Below are 6,047 nucleotides of genomic sequence, written 5' to 3'. Positions count from 1 at the left end.
AAATAAATAAATACAATTAAATAATTGGCTATCTTAGTATGGTACAACATTGTCTTATTTCTTCCATTGCAAGCTCTTCGGCTTTATGTTGCTTGAGGTGGGACGTATATACTGCTGTGTGTTATGCTGAGCAACCTACCTAGTTGCTTCATTAATAATTGTGTAATTGCTCCATTGGACTTGGCTCCAGAGACAAAACCCAAGTTTGAACAAGACCTCATTGATTTCTGGCATACCTTTAATGGAATGGGAAATAAACACTGAACCCCACCCACTCACCCCCTTATTTAAGCAAATTCCCTTCCTTCAGTTAATCCCAAACTCTCTCCTCCCTCCCCCCCTGCAAAAAATAAAAATAAAAATCTGGGCATAGTTGCATTGTTTACAGCTACAGGCGCTTGAGTCCAGTTCTCTGTGTCACTGCAGTTTCCAACTCCGGTATTCAGTATTTTGATGTTCTGCCCCAATGTAGTTAAACCAGAAGAGCCTTGTGGAAGAAAAATGTAAAAAAGCATTTTGTTGATAGTAATTGCAGGAAACAGATGTCTCCCTAAGCAGTGAGTCTCAGAATGCATTAATGGGAACCAACAACCAATCCCTGAGTTTTTTTTTAAATAAACCCTTCAAATTGTAGCATACAAAGCTGCCTTTCCCTCAGTCAGGTTTATCTAACTACAGTCCCTGTAAGTGTCCCTGCTGGCTGGGGAAGATGGGGGTGGTAATCCTCTCCAGCTGCAAGCCACCTGGTTGGTGAAAACTGAATTAGGGATCATTACAGTAACCTTGCTAATGTGTTAGAACTGCCTAAAAAGTAATAGGCACGATACACTGACACCTGGAGCTTTATGGTCCATATATCTGGAGGACACTCGATGGAATAAAACTGTAGAGATCATTGCACAATTGCAGCTGTTTTCTATTTTATTGGGGGCGTTTTACTATCTAATGCAGGGGTGTCAAACTCAATTTCATTGAGGGCCGCATCAGCATTGCGGTTGCCCTCAGGGGGCCGGGTGGGTATGGCCAGGGTGGGCATGGCCTACTGAGTGGGCGTGGCTAGAGTGCGTATGGCCTACTGGGTGGGCGTGACCAGCTCTACATCGTTCGCATCAAGGGTGCCTATGGGGGCCTGGGCAGGAGTGGGACAGATCTGAGGGTCTCTGGCAGAAGGAGGGTCTCAGGGCCAAGGCAGTGGGGGCCGTTCCCTGACTGTTTCCAGGATGGCTTTGTGGACCGTGTGAAACCGCTTCGCGGGCCGGATCCGGCCCCCGGGCCTTGTGTTTGACATGTCTGATCTAATGTGCTAAGCTTTGACTGTTTTAAGTAGTTCTGGGTGCTGAATAAACTCATCTGAATAACAGAACAGAATAACAGAGTTGGGAGGGACCTTGGAGGTCTTCTATTCCAGCCCCCTGCTCAGGCAGGAAACCTTATATCATTTCAGAAAAAATGGTTGTCCAATCTCTTCTTAAAAACCTCCAATGTTGGAGCACCCCCATTTTCTGGAGACAACTCATTCAGGTGTTTTGGAGAATAGGCTGACTCTTCCTTCTTTGTGGCAAGCTCTTAGATATTGGAACACGGCTATCATGTCACCCTAGTATCCTTTTTTCATTAAACTAGACATACCCAATTTCAGCAACAGTTCTTTATATATTTTAGCCTCCTGTTCCCTAATAATCTTTGTTGCTCTTTTTTGCACTCTTTCTAGAGTCTCGACATCTTTTTTACATCGTGGAGAGAGACCAAAACTGGATGCAGTATTCCAAATATGGTCTTAACATTATAAAGTGGTATTAACACTTCACCTGATCTTGATTCTATCCCTCTGTTAATGCAGCCCAGACTGATCTGGTTACTGTAATTTAAGGCTCAGTGTAAACCCTGAAGATGGAGCAATTCATACCTGGAGCTAGGCTTGTGTGAAAAGAGTCATAATGAGGAGCAGACAGCCATGGGGCAAGTCAGCACCTTGAAGGCCTTCAAAGTCAAAATGAGTAATATTTTTTAAAAGGAAGCTGATAGTTACATCACAAGAATTGCAGCCGGTCTCTTTCCTGCTTTCAAGTGAAGCAATCTGTGTATATACCTGTATAAGCAATCTTAGGTAGCAATATCCTGGTCTGTTCCTTGTGGACTTTGGGAGCAACAGGCAAGTGGCATGTCTCTTTGGGAAAGATGGGATTAAACGCATCTACGGTTAAGAGCTGCCCCAGTCCTTTATAAATGGATCTTCGCTATCTTTGTCTCCTAATATAATATATGCAGTGTGTGTGTGTGTACAAGATACATGTACAAATAGGGTCATATACATATAAAAAGGTAAAGGAGTCCCCTGTGGATTTTACTCTTGTTAGTCATTGCCAACTCTAGGGAATGGTGCTTATCTCTGTTTCAAGGGCCATTGAGCCAGTGCTGTCTGAAGACATTTCCACAGTCATGTGTCCAGCATGACATCAAGGAGCATTGTTACTTTCCCACTGAAATGGTACCTATTGATCTACTCCCATTTGCATGCTTTCATATTGATAGGTTGGCAGGGGCTGGCGTGAGGATGGGAGCTCACCCTGTTGTGTGATGCTTGGGTCTTGAACCTGCGCTGCTGGCTTTCCGGTCAACAAGCCTAGCATCTTAACCACTGAGCTACTGCGCCGCCCACATGTATATATATATATATATATATTCCCTACTCACCCTAATAATAATAATAATAATAATAATAATAATAATAATAATAATAATAATAATAATAATGATGATGATGATGATGTTGGAAGGGACCTTGGAGGTCATCTAGTCCAACCCCCTGCTCAGGCAGGAAACCCTATACCATTTCGGGCAAATGGCTGCCCAGTCTCTTCTTCAAAACTTCCAGTGTTGGAGCATTCACCGCTTCTGGAGGCAGGTTGTTCTACTGGTTAATTGTTCTAACTGTCAGGAAGTTTCTCCTTAGTTCTAGGTTGCTTCTCTCCTTGATTAGTTTCCATCCGTTGCTTCTTGTCCTGCCTTCGGGCGCTTTGGAGAATCGCTTGACTCCCTCAAGTTGGTATGTGTCTTCCTCAACTGCAAGTCCTCTACCAAAGACCTGGGAGTTTGAGGATTCTGCACAGTATTTTGTTCCTAGTGCTGTGTTTTTCTAAACTAATAGCTTTGACTTTCCTGCGGTCTGTTGGAGCCCCACTCCAGGCTTAGGAGTCACAGCCCCAAGTGTTCCTACCACCACTGGGACTACATTGGCCTTTACTTTCCACATCCTTGCCAGTTCTTCCTTCAGGCCCTAGTACTTCTCCAGCTTCTCATATTCCTTCCGCTTGATGTTGCTTTTTCTTGGCACCGCTACTTCTATCACTACTGCTGTCTTCTCATCTACTATAGCATGATGTCTGGTTGATTGGCCAGTCCCTGCCTGTCTGTCTGGATCTGGAAGTCCTATAGAATCTTAGCTTTCTTATTCTCCACAGCCTATTGTGGGAACTCCCCTTAGACCTTGGAGAGTTTAGCCCGTATTCCGTACGGATGTTCCGGTACACAATGCCAGCTACTTGGTTGTGCCGTTCGTTGCATATTGTTCCTGCCTGCATCTTACCCCATGCCATTTTGTGCTGGACCGTCTCTGAGGCCTCTCTGCATCGCCTGCACCTTGGGCCCTGTCTAGTGTGGTAGATCCCTGATTCTACGGATCGGTGGTTAATGCTTGTTCTTGTGTTACTCGGAGCAATGCCTTAGTGCTCTGTTTTAGTCTAGCCTTTCCAGACGGTGGGAGGGTTTCCCAGTGTCAGCCACGTCAGGTATCTGTTCATGGTATGTCCCCACACACAGCAAGTGTCTTGCTGTGACACTTCCTCGGCTTGATCTTCCTCCCCCAATTGCTGTTGCTTTGGGCATTTTCTCAGCAGCTCATCTTTGGGTGCCATCTTCCTTGATGCTTCTTTCTCTTCCTCTCCTTCTCCTCTCCCTCTCCCCCCTTCTCTCCCTCCCTCTCCCACCTCTCTTTCTCTCTCTCACACACACATCTTGGCTCCTAGACTTTTGCTCTGTGGGTGCACTGTGTGTGTGTGTGTGTGTGCATGTGTGTATTTGCTGCATTTTAGACAGCATCCCTTCTTGTTGAGCAAAGCCAGAGATTGAACCTACAACTTTTTACATGCAAAGCTTGTGCTTTTCCACTGAGCCGTGTCCCTCACAGGCCTCTCTTCTTCAATTAACTTCTCTGATCAGATCACTCGTGCTGATTTTTCCCGATTGAACACCTGTTTCAAAGAGCGCCTCACCAGCATGCTGAGAGGACTCGGGCATTCCATGAACATTACAGAGGACCTATGAATATGCGCAGGCACATTCTTGACTTGGGCACAGTGCATGGCATGTATTTATAGTCCGTCTCATATCAGAAGGTTAAAAAAAAAGGAGAATGTTAATTGATTTCTGGCAGAACAAATAGGAATAACCCACATAATGAAAAGTAATTTTCTTAGTAACTGTCAGGTTTCCTTGCTAGTAATATGGAATGGGAATGGTGCACCCACAGAGTCTAGGAGACAAGATGAGTGATATTTTTGAAAATGAAGCTTAAGATTTGAAAGAATTGCAGCAAGTCTCCTGCTTTCAAATGAAGCAATCTGTGTATATACAGGTAGTCCTTGACTTACAACAGCTCATTTAGTGACTGTTCAAAGTTACAATGGCATTGAAAACAGTGACTTATGACTATTTTTCACATGACCGTTGCAGCTTCCCCATAGTCTCATAATCAAAATTGAGATGCTTGGCAACCGACTCATATTTAGGACGGTTGCAGTTTCCCGGGGTCACGTGATCGCCTTTTGTGAGCTTCTGGCAAGCAAAGTCAATGGGGAAGCCAGATTCACTTAACAACCGTGTCACTAACACCAACTGCAGTGACTCACTGAACACGTTGGGCGAGAAAGGTCGTAAAATGGGGCAAAGTTCACTTAACAAATATCTCACTTAGTGACAGAAATCTTGGGTTCAGTTGTGGTCGTAAGTTGAGGATTTACCTGTAGCTCTATAAGCAACCTTAGGCAACAACATTGTGGTCTGTTCCTTGGGTACTTTGGGGGCAACAGGAAAGTGGCTTATCTCTTTGGGAAGATGGGTTGAGGTCTCTGCGTGACTGGGAATCACTCAGAGTTTGTTATAAGATGGGCAGATACATATACATGTTCTAAATAAATAAATCTGTTGATTGTTTGAATAACTGCTAAACTTATCAATTCTCTATTATTATTATTATTATTATTATTATTATAAGGCCCCCTTGGCCCTTCTTCAGAATGTCTCCTGACTTATTGTCAAAGGCTTTTGATTTTCAGCTGCAACCACTTAGAGAAACTTGGATTATTAAGTGGGGACCAGCTTTTCTCACAATAGCCTATAGGCTGTGCAGTCTCGGAATAACTCCTACGCAATTAACTTGCCAAGCTTAGTGCTAACGTTAAAGGTCCCATCCTAGATTCATACTGATAAACTTGCTAAAAATAGGTGTAATTTAGCTGAACATCTGGGGAGTGATCATCTCAACTCTTCTGAAGAGTTCCACTTGGTGAAATTGAAATAGATAGCCCTTTATTTTTCATACTGTAGAATCCAGACTGGCGGTACCATGGACTTCGGTTTCACCTTTTTCCATGCTTGATTAGGACTGTGCGGGCTAACCTGGGAAGGCCCAGCCATAACTACAAAAGTGGCATCCATCCTGTTTCTTAGTTCCCTACCACCGCTGTGTGGTCAAAAGGCATCAGTGCAGCTTTAGCTGAGTGCAGAAGGAAGAAATATTTGCAAACCCCCCCCAAAACAAACAAACAAAAAAAACAGTTTTAAGATGGTACTTCCCAAAACTTTTCCTTCCTTACCCCCAAACTGCTGATCAGAAATTCTTTATTTAAATATCCTTTTTATGATTGGGTAATGAGTTTGTGTGCGGCTACCCAAAGAAAACCCACTTTTACTCAATTTGGAGTAATTTCCCCAGGTTTGGGAAGCACGCTTGGACTATTTCCAAGGTTGAAATTTTGCTCAACCGCAAT

The sequence above is a fragment of the Vipera ursinii genome (genome assembly GCF_947247035.1).
Source record: "Vipera ursinii genome assembly, chromosome: 9".
Lineage (NCBI taxonomy): Eukaryota > Metazoa > Chordata > Lepidosauria > Squamata > Viperidae > Vipera > Vipera ursinii.
This window is presented reverse-complemented; position numbering follows the sequence as displayed.